The sequence below is a fragment of the Gobio gobio genome, assembly GCF_949357685.1.
Source record: "Gobio gobio genome assembly, chromosome: 21".
NCBI lineage: Eukaryota > Metazoa > Chordata > Actinopteri > Cypriniformes > Gobionidae > Gobio > Gobio gobio.
Window position 1 is genome coordinate 24724783 of NC_137117.1, and position 13829 is coordinate 24738611.

Consider the following 13829-nt stretch of genomic DNA (forward strand, 5'->3'; position numbering starts at 1 on the left):
GTTTCCTCCTCCTTTACAGTGGCTTTGAAAATGTCCCCGCTCTTTAAAGAACTCCCATTGTAAAAATCATCATTATACAGTTCAAGTATGAGTTCTCCCTTTTATATTTATTTCTTGTCTTTTCCATCGCCCTCTTTTTCATCTGAACACACAAAGTCAGAAACTTTGTGGAATTTACATCCCTGGCTAATTTTAGAGATGGGTTTCTGACCAAAAAACACATCCTCCAATTTAGGGCTATATTGGTATTCCTCCTTCAGTTTTTCTTTCTGTGTTTCTCACTCTCTCCTCTCTTATCCTCACTCTGTTTCTTCTCTTCAAATCATTCTGGTTGTCTTCATGAATTTTTTTTTCTTTTTCATTTTTTTGTAGGTTTCTACCACACTCACCAGCTCTTTTTCTCTTCATCATGGGTGTTTTCGGTAACCTGTGTTCGATCAAGTGGTTCTCAAAAGTTGTGTCAGGGCGTAGATTTTGCATTGGGCACCAAGTTGTGCCCAAATTAAATTGTTTAGCTTACAAAAGGGAACTAAATGTTCTCAAATCCAACATTACAGTATATTAAAATTGGACTGCATAGATCCAGCAATGTACAAATTTAATAAATAATCTGAACTGGAAAAACAACAGTTCTTGTTTCTTAAATGCCTAATTAAAAAAAAAGAAATGGTTTCATGTTCTCTGCAATGGAGTCAGCCCTAAACTACATTTGGTGAACCTGTGTTTAATGTAATTGTTTTTTTTCCTTGTGTAGTTTTGTTCATATTTTTTCAAATAATAAAACCTGTCAGTGTCAATCATCAATGTTGGCATCTTAGTAATTTGATACACTTTTAAAAACAAGGGTCCTTGATTGGCATCAGTGGCTCCATGAAGAATCTTTACATTGCACAAAAGGTTCTTAATAGTGGAAAAAGGCATGTTCCCACTTGGCAGGGTTGATTTGTTTAAAACAAACTCTGGTACGATTGCCCTGGTAGTGCAGATCATTTGAATAAGTGTGAACGCTGCCACCCGATCCTTAGTGCGTCCCAAACAAGCAGAGCAAGACTCCTGAAAAGGTGGGAATTCTGGTGCGGTTTGACTGAAATATGAACGCAACATGGACCAAAGGCATCTAAACTAACCAAAATGTCATAAAAGCCGGGTTTATTTCTTGTTTGTTTTGTGTCTTTAGGTTCGGTGTTAATAAAGACAGCGTGAATGCTAAGTGAACCAGGATGTAACATTTTCTTTTTTGGTCTAGACCAAATTAACTATGAGAACCAAACTACAAGTGTGAACACACCCTTACATTATTAGGTTTTTCATGCTAAGAAAACTCATTAAAAGGTTCTTTGGGGAGCCAAAAGGTTCTTCTATGGCATCGCTGCAGAAATACCCTTTTGGAATCTTTATTTTAAGAGTGTATAGCATATTGACATTCATTTTTACCAAAATTCTGATCAATAAGTTTGATAATAATTGCACGGTAATATTTTTAGTTGCATTTTATTGTTTGAGGATTTCATACAGTATACAAAACAGATGAGTGACTCAGGCCCTGTCCACACGAACACGGGTATTTTCAAAACCGCAGCTTTTTCTATGCGGTTTGGCTGTTCGTCCACACGCAAACGCAGTATCTGGTTACTGAAACCGGACTTTTTTGAAAACTCCGGCCAGGGTGAAGTTTTTTAGAAACTCCGGTTACAGTGTTGTCGTGTAGATGGTGAAACCGGAGATTTCGGCTTTTTAAGTCGAAATGTGCACCGTTCTCTCCTTTGTTTGACGTCAGTTTGTGCGCCGTTATCGCTTTTGTTTACATGAGTGGAGTCTATGCAATGGCGCTTAGCTTTTAATAACTCTGCTAACAGCGCTTATCACATGTATACAGATACATGCGCAGTCATCTCATTGTATTGCAGAACAGAGGTGCCAGAATGCAATAATACCACATAGTAAGGCAAGTGTGTGAAGCTTCAGTCCACTGTCCCTGTGTATATACAGTTACCTGTCACTGAGTCCAAAGTAAACTTGTAGAAGGGTTTCACTGAGCCCATAGCATCCCTCAGTCCATCGGTGCCGTGGATGGGACCCATGTGGAAATCAGGCAGCCAATCATAGCGCGGTTTTGCGTTTTCATGTGGACGGAGATTTTTTTAAAATCGTGCTTGTGTGGACGCGATTGTTTTTTAAAACGGAGGAGGAAAAACTCTGGTTATAAAAATACCTGTGTACGTGTGGACTAGGCCTCATTTTGGGGTTGTGACCCACCAGTTGAGAACCATTAGTTTAACTTATATGCTTCTTCATTATTTTGAGGCAATAACTTGCTGTTTATGTAGCCTTTTTTCAGCACTGTAAGAAAATGTGTGGGAAATGTGTAACGTGTAAAAACGTGGAACAGGAGTTTTTTCAAACAATTATAAACAAAGGCCACAATGTTTGTCCTCAAATCAAATAAAAACTCATTTGAATGTAGGACAACACCCAGTGCATTTATTTAGCAAAAATATTACATTTCATTCTACACTTAAAATGTTAGTGTTATTAAAATTGGTGAAGACTCTATGGAAACGGATTTATCCGTTATAAATACAATAAAATAACTATTACAGTGCCTAAAAAAGTGCTGCTTTGTGATGAAAGTGTCCTTGATATGTTTATTTTTTAACAGCTTATCTTATCTGCATTTTTACAATGTGCAGGGAAGTGTAGATTGGTTAATTATGCTTACTAGACTGTAACTCATCTATCAGTGTGCCTTAAATACGGTTCTTTCAGACCTTGACAGCTTGACAGTGAAATATGAACTTTTTCCCTTTGTTTCCCCTGTTACGCTTTAAAGAAGACAGCTGCAAACGGTACATAACTAGCGTGATTGCTTCCTGTGAAGTTTCACTGTGTTGTTGTAAGTTTTCAGGTCAAATAATTACCCGCTCAACAACACAAGCTCTATTTTTCAGTTCTCTGTAGTATTCTTTCAATTAGATCTGTTTTGCCTTGTCCCTGAGTGGCCATGACAGTCCTTTCAAACTTTATCGGCCCTCTTTCTGCTGGCATTCTTCAGCAGTTCCCTTCTCTTTTACTCCTGTCTGCATGTGTTCTTGAAGCCATTAATCGTTCCTGCCTGCACAATGTGAACCCCAGCAGATAATTACAGTAATTAAACCAATTAGGCAGCATATGGAACGAGAGTTAACATGCCCCGAGGACACTGAGGTCTGCTATTCATCCCCTGCATGAGCCTCTGCTGAGGTGGTCCCCATATCTGGCACTGCTTAAGGAAGGGGCCGGGGAAATTGCTCCAACCCAATTTTGGATTAAAGCAATTTCCTTTTAGCTGAGCCTTGAATACGGTGTTGCAGATGTATGCTGCTGGCCGGCTGCAAGAGAGGACTTCAAACAAAGGAGGGCAACATAAAGACAACCGAGCAGAAGAAATATGAATAGGTCATCCCTCTGTCATATAAATTTATTTCAACATGCTTCATGCTCAGATATATATTTATTTTATTATCGTAACCTACTTAAAGCGATCTAATTTCTTATTACAGCGATAATTAGCCTACATGGATCTCTGTAATACTTGATTTTGGTTCGCCAATCCGACCAATTTCAATTCCGGCCCTCAAATTTCATTGGTTGAGCGGCGTACCAAAATTGTTTCACTGTTTGTATCTTTTTCTGCAGGTTGCATCATTAAAGGGTTAGTTCGGCCAAAAATGAAAATTCTGTCACCCTCATGTTGTTCCAAACCCATAAGACTTTTGTTCACCTTCGGAACACAAATTACGATATTTTTGATTAAATCCGAGAGCTTTCTGTCCCCACTTAGGGCCCTATCATACAGATGCAAGTGTTTTTTGCTAGTTTCATCCTGACGCAGTTATCATTTTCACGTCCTGCGCCACGTTGTTTAAATAGCAAATGCATTTGTGCGAAAATGAGGTGTGTTCAGGTGCATTGTTGGTGTGTTGCTATTTTGAAATAGACCAACTGAAACCTAGTCTAAAGTCAATGGCACAATATTTTTTTGTTATTTAAAGAGCGCTTTTGTAATATGCGCCTATAGGCGGGTTCACAACACACGTACACTTTGCTTATTACACACACAGGGACGTGCAGCAGCACACAAACTTTTTTAAATATTAAAAATAAAAGGATTCCTCTCTGCAGATGCGTTCAGTTAGCCTGAAGTCGTCATACTCAATTCTAGTCAGAATATGAGTCTGATACTGCTCTGTTGGGCTGTGATTATGGGGCATGTTTCAACCGAACCAGGAAAGACCTCAATTGGATAGACCTACAACCAATCAGAGCAACGGAGCGACGCATTACGTTAGTTGTCAAATGTCAACAGAACTCAACTGCACAGTGTTGCCAAGTCCGTGGGTTGTTTTCCATGTCCGCGGGTTGAAGCGACCCCAATTATGTGATATACAGACCCAGGAATGCGAATTTTAACAGGCACCCCTGCCAAAATAACACATATTTTACCCCCCAATGCCCCCTCCCCCTTGTTTTTGGCTAGTTTTGAGTAGCAATTGGGCGGGTTTTGTTGTAAAAAAAGAATTTAAGGATACACAGAGTACTTACCAACACGATCATCATTTCTGAGCGAAATAGTAAAGGTGGACGCATATACGAACAAGTTCTACGCTTAGGATTAGAACAAATTCAACCCAAACGCTCTTTGATGACGTGGATGATTACGTTACTGTTTATCATCTGTCCATCATCGTCTAAAGCCCACCCAGACAATTTCATTGGTCCGAACAGTTTCTGTTTGGGCATAATTACTCCTCTACGGATCAAGTCCAGACCAAACTGCCCAAGCTCAAATGTTGTGGGCAAAAATTTTAATTCTGTCCTTAATTCCTCATCCTCATGTCATTCCAAACTCGTTAAACCTGTCATGTTCAGAACACAAAGTAAGATATATTTGATGAAATGTGAGAGCTTTCTGACCCCCCTCCTTTATATTTTGCCTGGGGCCCCCAAATCACTAAATCCACCCCTGACCTTATGTTGCTGAAGTTTGGTTATTTAGAAAATGTTTGATAAATATTAATAAAGCAAGATGCCCTGTTGAAATATGCAAGATGTTTATTGTGGGCGATGAATTTTCAGCGAGGGAGAAATCTAGTCATTTCGATGGAAATCCAAGCTGCTTTTGACAGTGGAAAATTTACTTTTTTGCCCGCAGAATTTCGCTAATGTGCACTTGGCTGTCATTATCGAAATAAACCCCTTCAGGCTGATACCAGACCTCAGCTTCGCATCACGAGATACATGTGATGTCACCATCTTCCTTTCATGTTTCTGCTTTTACTGTGAAATTGCACTTCCAACACAATTACACTTTTGTTTAACAAAACTACACTGGCTTTATTGTGCTGATATTATGATCTTGATTCTTCATGAGCTAAATTCTTGTGGTGCTTCAACACATTTGTCCTGAAGCATTCAAACCCTTACAAATGAGATTTGTCGGGTTTAAGTTTTCTTATGTTACAGTACAAGATTTACTGCCGTGAAAACAGTTTAGGTTAACGGTATAGCCAAGAAACAGGAATTGACTGGAAACTAGATCCCTCCTCTGCTTTTTCTCTTCCTGACAGGCTTTTGCAAGCACTGAACCGAACCTTTACCGGGAGGCGTTCAGCATCAGTTGAAATGACAAGAAATACCACATGCAGATCATATCTGTGAATCCACCTTTCAGCATTTTCTTTGGAGCAGATAAAGAATGTGGAGGGTTTTCTCTTCGACAGCAACAAGTGGGGGGTCTCAGAGGATTTGCTCGCAGCAGCAGGTGAGGCTGGTGAGATTATCTTTGTCTGAAGTGTGAGAACAGCAGACAGTGGGAGGGAGTCAACAGTAGTAGGAACCTGCTGAGCTGGAGCTGTGGAGCAGGGATGGGCCTTTACAGAGGGAAAACACTGGACAGGAAGAGCAGATCAGGTTTCTGATGGATTGAAGCAGTAAATGCATGAGATTTTGATCAATAATGACTTCTGGCATATGGAAAATACAATACTTTGAACAAATGACATGGAATTTATGGGTTTGTGGTGATTTATTGCGGGAAGAACGTGTTGTTTCAAAGAACCAGTATTGGAAATCCCCTAGCATCGCTCTACAAGGTTGATGTTGAATTTAAGTGACACACATTTGTCATGTTTTAACTTGCTCATAAAACAATATATAGGGAGTGCAGAATTATTAGGCACGTTGATTTTCTGATCATATTTTTTTTCCAGGCACATTTGACCAATTCCAAACCACAGTAATCCTAATAACTACTATTGATTTAGTATTTAATAATGTATAAGTGATATATAATTGTTCATGAAGGCTGGAAATGAAAAACACCTTATATTCAGGTGTGCAGAATTATTAGGCATGTTTTCTTTTACAGATAAATTGAGCCAAAAAAGAGATTTAACTCAGACTGAAAAGTCAAAAAGTATTAAATGCCCATGAGAAGGATGCAATACTAATGCAATACTAGACATTGCAGTTGAGGCATGACCACGGACAGTGAAATCCTCGTTGGGTCAGCAGGATCTGACAAAAACAGGTGGTGAAGAAAAGACACCTGTTAACTGCAAAAGAATTAAGAAGAAGAATTAAGGGTGAAACCATCAGGAAGCCTTTAGTCTCCAGCGCCACCATTTTCCAGAGCTGCAACCTACCTGGAGTCTCCAGAAGTGCAAGGTGTCAGGATCTCAGAGACTTCAGTTAGGTAAAGAATCCTAAAAAATGACCCCCACTAGATAAGAATCACAAGCTGAAGTGTTGTAAAATACATGAAGAAGGTTTTTTTATAGGCTTTATGGACAGATAGGTTGAGAGTGACTCTTGAAGGACCAGCTCCTCATCCTCTAGTACCACTGTTTGAAGAATTCATCTGCCAGAATCTGGCAGTACGTTTTGGGAGTTCATTTTTAGTCTATCTCTGCAAAACGGACTTCAGGATGGACTAAAATGAACTCCCACAACGTACTGGCAGATTCTGGCAGATGAATTCTTCAAACAGTGGTACTAGAGGATGTGGTGCTGGTCCTTCAAGAGTCATTCTCAACCTATAAAACCTATAAAGCCTATAAAAAAGCAGGCTTCATGTATTTTACAACACTTCAGCTTATGATTCTTATTTAGTGGGGGTCATTTTTTAGGATTCTTTACCTAACTGAAGTCTCTGAGATCCTGACACCTTGCACTTCTGGAGACTCCAGGTAGGTTGCAGCTCTGGAAAATGGTGGCGCTGGAGACTAAAGGGTTCCTGATGGTTTCACACTTAATTCTTCACCTTAATTCTTAATTCTTTTGCAGTTAACAGGTGTCTTTTCTTCACCACCTGTTTTTGTCAGATCCTGCTGACCCAACGAGCATTTCACTGTCCAATGGTCATGCCTTAACTGCAATGTCTAGTATTGCATTAGTATTGCATCCTTCTCATGGGCATTTAATACTTTTTGACTTTTCAGTCTGAGTTAAATCTCTTTTTTGGCTCAATTTATCTGTAAAAGAAAACATGCCTAATAATTCTGCACACCTGAATATAAGGTGATTTTCATTTCCAGCCTTCATGAACAATTATATATCACTTATACATTATTAAATACTAAATCAATAGTAGTTATTAGGATTACTGTGGTTTGGAATTGGTCAAATGTGCCTGGAAAAAAAATATGATCAGAAAATCAACGTGCCTAATAATTCTGCACTCCCTGTATACTTTCCATTGGTAGTCATTGTAAGGATTTTTTTTCTGGTAGACCATTGTCCTGCAGATTGCTCAAAAGTCAAGAAATTTGGTGTCTATTTTAGATATCATGTATTAAATATCATCTTGCATAACCATAATTTGGTTTGGTCTTTCAAAGGTGCACTTTTTTTGTGTGTGTGTAGATTATGCAATCTATTTTTTTTAATTAAAGTCAAATTATTATTATGTTTAAAAGGATCTTTTTAAAATATACTATTTTTAATTAAAGTTGCAACTGCAACAAATATTTAGACATTTTGAAAACATTCTCTGATTGCATCTCTTCTTAAAGGAGTTAACCTTACGTCTCAGGCCACTGAGTAAAGCGCTCAGTCCAGCCTCTCCAGGGGAATAACCACTGACAACTCATAAAATGGATTATTGCTTTAGTTATGTTATTTATGGTGACAGAAGTATGTAAACTGTATGGAGGCAGAGAGAAGAAAAACACTGAGCCAAAGACCTCCAAAGTCAGCAGCCAAAAATAAAATCAGTGGTGTTGAGCGTGTTGTTGTGAGTGACGGGATCAAACTGACAAGTCCCACGGGAAAGGATTTTTTTTTTTTTCATGAACCATAGTTTTTTTTGTAACAGAATCTCTTTAACATTTATTTTTTAAAGGGAGGGGGAGGGGGGTCCAAATAAAAGCCTAAATTCAATCTGTTCATCATATAAAGCTATCGTGTCTCTTCAGAAAATTTTGACTAAACCGCTCAATTCATATGGATTAGTTTTACGATCTCTTTATGAACGTTTTGAAGCGTCAAAGTGGTATTTGGCGGGACTTCATAAGATTTCATAAAAAAGATCTTAATTTGTGTTCTGAAGATGAACGAAAGCCTTACGGGATTGGAACGATATGAGGGTGAGTAAATGATGACAGACTTTTTATTTTTGGGTGAACTATCCCTGTAACTCAATCTGCTTTCAATCACATAATTCTCATAGGGCACAGCTGATTGATTCCTGCTGTATCAGTAGCCAATGAGCTTGCTACTCAACCTCTTCAAATACTGGCCAGCATTTTCTGTAGCAGTTGCAGCGCACTTTCAGAAACCCTCCACCTTCTCCAGCGGCACCTGTATAAATCTGCTACGGGTAATTCATGTTAGCTATTTTGTACAGCAGCAGCATGTCTTGCTCACAGTAGCGTGTTGTGTATGTTTTAATAGGAAGTCTCATACATGCTCTGCAGCAGCCAGAGCAGTAAGCAACAGCAGCAGCAGCAGTAGCGTAGCAGCAATCAAACCAACAATATACAAATGCTGTGACTAGTACCAGTTAGTTAAGCACAGTACAGTTAAAAAAAATTGATATATAGAATAATTAGTGTTAGTATTAATAGATCAAGTGTTGACGATAAAGATGCATCTTCAGCTGTTTCTTGAAAATGGCTAAAGACTCAGTAACTCGGGTTGATTCTACATTCAACATGTAGAATCGGCGTCGGGCCATCGATGAGAGAGAGAACTCTGATTGGCTGTTCAGCTTATTGAATGAGTCAGTGCACGAGAATAATAGCAAAACAGCAAGCAAAGAAGTCAAAACGGAACAGATAGAAAGCTGTTCTAATTTATGTCATCTTACCGAGTGTTTCTGTATTCATATTTTAATATTAACATGAGCGGAGTGGAATAAAGAACGTGATCAGCAGGATTGATATTCAAAAAGGTAAGCGTGCATTGATTTGTTTACGGTTTGGGTATCTGCAGCCTGGAGCGTTGGTTTCCCTTTTGAATTACGAATATATCTGCAGAAGTAGACAATTGCCTCATTTACATGCTAGCTGACAGTCGGTAGTTCTCTCGGTGTGTTCAAGTGCAGATTTTTGGCCCAGACCCGGCCGACGAGAGGCGACAACACCATCGGCTTTCATTGCTGCTAGTTCTTTGACGTCGGGTTGGTGTGTCCCGACCTTTAGGTATAGGGATGCAGAGCCAGTGGTTGTTCTGTAGGCAAACATTAGTGCCTTGAATCTGATGTGAGCGGCATTTGGCAACCAGTGCAAGTTTATGAGGAGAGGTGACGTGCGCTCTCTTTTGCTGCAGCATTCTGGATCAGTTGCAGAGGTTTGACAGTGCTTGCTGGAAAGCCAGCCAAGAGAGTACTACAATAGTCCAGTCTGGACAGAACAAGAGCTTGGAAAAGGAGTTGTGTAGCATGCTCTGATAGGAAAGACCTGATCCTCCTGCAGGACAAGGCAGTTCTAGCAATGTGGTCTGTGAAGTTTAATTGGTCATCAATCACAACTCCAAGGTTCTTGGCTGTCCTGGATGGAGTTGTGATTGACAAACCTAGCTGAATGGAGAAGTTGTGATGAAGTGTTGGGTTGGCTGAGACCACAAGCAGTTCGGTGCGAGCAGCTACCGTCTGATCATCTGGCTGGAATGAGAGGTATAGAGTTGCGTGTCATCAGTGTAGCAGTGATAAGAAAAAACATGTTTCTGAATGACAGATCCTAATGATGACATGTAGATGGAGAAGAGAAGTGGTCCAAGCACTGAGCCCTGAGGTACCCCAGTTCACCTCACCCCTCCACAACACCCTGAAGGACCTACCTGAGAGGTAAGACTTGAACCATTTGAGTGCAGTTTCTGAGATGCCCTGCGTCATGAGGGTTGACAGGAGGATCTGGTGGTTAACTGTGTCAAAAGCAGCAGAAAGATACAGCAAGATGAGTACTGAGGATTTGGAAGCTGCTTTTGCCAGTCTCAGAGCTTCAATAACCGAGAGCAGGGCAGTCTCAGTTGAGTGGCCACTTTTGTTGTTCTGCGTAAGAAAGGTAGCAACTTAGTTGAACATGACTCATTCAAGTGTTTTAGCAATGAATGGAAGAATTTATACTGGTCTGTAATTTTCTAAAAGTGCTGAATAGAGTGGGTTTCTTAAGCAGTGATCTGAGCCTGCTGTGAAGAGAGGTGTTGATTATGTGAGTGAGTGCGGGTACAACTGAAGGGACAGGTAGTAGGGTGATTGGAAAGATGAGTTTGGAGACTTCTGCCTCCGAGAGCCGAGAGAAGGAGGGGAGAAAGTGTGTGTTTGCAGTTAAGATGTTTGTGTCAGTTTGTGGTGTGGAAAATCGGCCGCTGATAGTTGTTTTATTTATAAAGAATGATGGCAAAGTCGTCAAAGAAGTGTGGGTGAGACCAAATACGATAGGCGGGAGAGTGAGTGTGAGCATAGGTTATGCCGATAGGTGACCTGTGGAGGAGTGTGAGTTGTGTCATGAGCCAGGTTGAGGTTAAGAGTAAGGAGAAGTGATCTGAGGTGTGCCGCGGAGTAACCAGTATGGTCAGTGGATTTTAATAGGGCTGGTGATTCAAAGGAGCTATTGTCACACAGAGATGGTAAAGGATTACATTTCCACTCATTGGAGATGAGCAGACTAGTACCCTCACCCCTCCCAGTCAGGCGAGGGGAGGATGTGTTAAAAAGTGAAATTAGTGGAAATATAGTGCTCTCTGGTCTGACCCTGGTCTCAGTCAGGGCCACGAGGTTGAGACCTGAATGACTAGTAATAGATGTAATAAAGTTTTCTTTTGTTTATAGCAGACTGGCAATTCCAGAGACCAATAGGAAAATAAAGTAATGTACTAGAAGACATAGGCAAATTGATTTCTACTGCTAAATATTATGCAATGCTTTATAGGTTGTCTTGAGATCGCTGAAACGTAAACCTTAAAGTATTGAACAGTTGAAGTCATCTTCAGAAAAAGGCTCATCATTTTCGAATTACCTCTCAAATGGACAACAACAATAATTGGATTGCCTTTTCACTCGTATGCCATAAAAAAGGAAGACCATGCCTTTGAATGATTTCAATGTGCTGATGTTATTTATTCATATGATTAATTATTCATGATGAATCTGATTAGGAGAGTTAATCAGAAAACAAAAAAAGCACATGATCGATGATGGTGGAAGTTGTTCAGAAGGCCCTGTGGAGTCCAGGATCTGCAATTAAACGGATGAAGCACACTAGCGTGATTTAAGTGTTCACTCAGATGTTCAGGGCACAAAGGCATACATATTTGCTGTGCCTTGTTCTCCAATTATAATTCATCACTCTCGTGTCAGTGTGTCGTCAGCAAGATTATATTAGCAAATCTCCAAGCACCACACAAAACCCTGAACACACAAAAACAGATGATCCTCAAACCTTATTAACCTGTTTAGCAACTATTTGAGGCGTAGATTTAAAAAAAAAAAAAAAAAAAAGGAGGGGGGGGGGGGGTCATATATTATTTTATTTATTTTTATATTTATATATTTATTAGGGCTGTCAAAAGATTAATCGCGATTAATCTCATCCAAAATAAAAGTTTGTGTTTACATAATATATGTGTGTACTGTGTATAATTATTATTTATATATAAAAACACACACAAGCATGTATATATTTAAGAAAAATGTATTATATTTATATATAAAATATTTATATTTATATATAATATAAATTATATAAATGTATATACAGTATATACATGCAAATATTTCTTAAATATATACATGAATGTGTTTGTATTTATATATACATAATAATTATAAATGTACAGAGTACACACAAATATATTATGTAAACACAAACTTTTATTTTGGATGAGATTAATCGCGATTAATCTTTTGACAGCCCTAATATTTATATATATCCGTGTGTGGTGTGTTTTTACTTTTTAATTAAAAAAATAATGCAAAACAAGCACCCCACTGTTATCTTTTGTCATTATTGTGATTTTAGAGGTGGAATCAACCTCTAAATTTTTCTCTTCAATGGTAATTATATGTTATGTAGTTTTTCCATGCTGTGTTGAGTTGAGAAATAGATAGAGCTGGTGTGAATGGGCAGGAAAATCTATGGGAATAGTTAATGGCTAGTTAAATGCAGAATGGAAATGTATGTGCCCTGCCCACAAAAGTCAGACACACATGTGAAACCTCAGAGAGGGACAGAATAACACATTTTGACATGGTGCAATTAGTGTAAATCTGTACTATTTTCACATATAAAGTTCACTTAAATTCACTTAAATCAAGTACTATTGTGTCAAAAAAACTCAGTGAAGACATGTGCAGAGTGCATGTGCATTGGTTTACCACGAGGTGTCAGACTTTCATCAAGCTGATATATAATTTCCTCTAGCGTTGAGCTAACACCCAACACCAAGTAGCCTATAACATATCATGAGCAATGTTACTAATGTGTGTCTGTTACACTGATTTAAGCGAGAGATGTTAAATTAAATTATATTTGCATTGTAAAAATATAACTTTAAAACAGGCAAACTTCTACTTTCTTAGAAAAATCTGGGTCCTCGACTCGCAATGCCGTCAAAAAGGGCGCAGAGTTTCCCTTGCGCAAGAACATGACTCGAGGTGATGTCATTAAAAAACAATTTGAACAATGTTTGCTTACTGAATTACAGGTTGACAAGAGACACAGAGAGTGAAAAGAATTTCTTTTTGAAGCCACAAGTTCAGACATGTGTCCTGCATGCTCTGAAACGTGAGAAAAAATGAAACCCAAGAGCGTTTTCCTTTATGATAGGCTAACAAACTGAACTAATATACAAAAATGTCCAAAACACACATTGAGCTTCATGTTTTGTTCAATAAAATCAATGTAGATTCTTTTTTTATTTGTGAGTTTGACTAATTTCGTCAAAGTTTGTTGTTAAACACCAATGATTCATATGCTGTTAAAACAAATATTTATTAGATTTACCCAGATACATAGAAACATGTTCAAACAAGAGTTAGTAATTGATTAAATGTAGCTTGTTCGCCAATTTTTTGCTGTCTTAATCTGATCCACACTCATTGCAGTGCTGTATGCTATTTATTATCAATGATGTCTGTCTTGCATGAATTGAAGAGTAAATGTACAAATAGAAATATGAAAATAAAAAGCTACACTAAATCACAGATTACTGCTGTCAGATGAATTAAGAAATAATTTACAATTAATTTGTCATGGAAGTGGCACTATGTTCAGATAATTCTCAGCTCTTCCTCTGAAATGTTCTGCCTTTGAGGAAGACTGTAGCCTACCCTCCATCTGCTCAAAGTATTG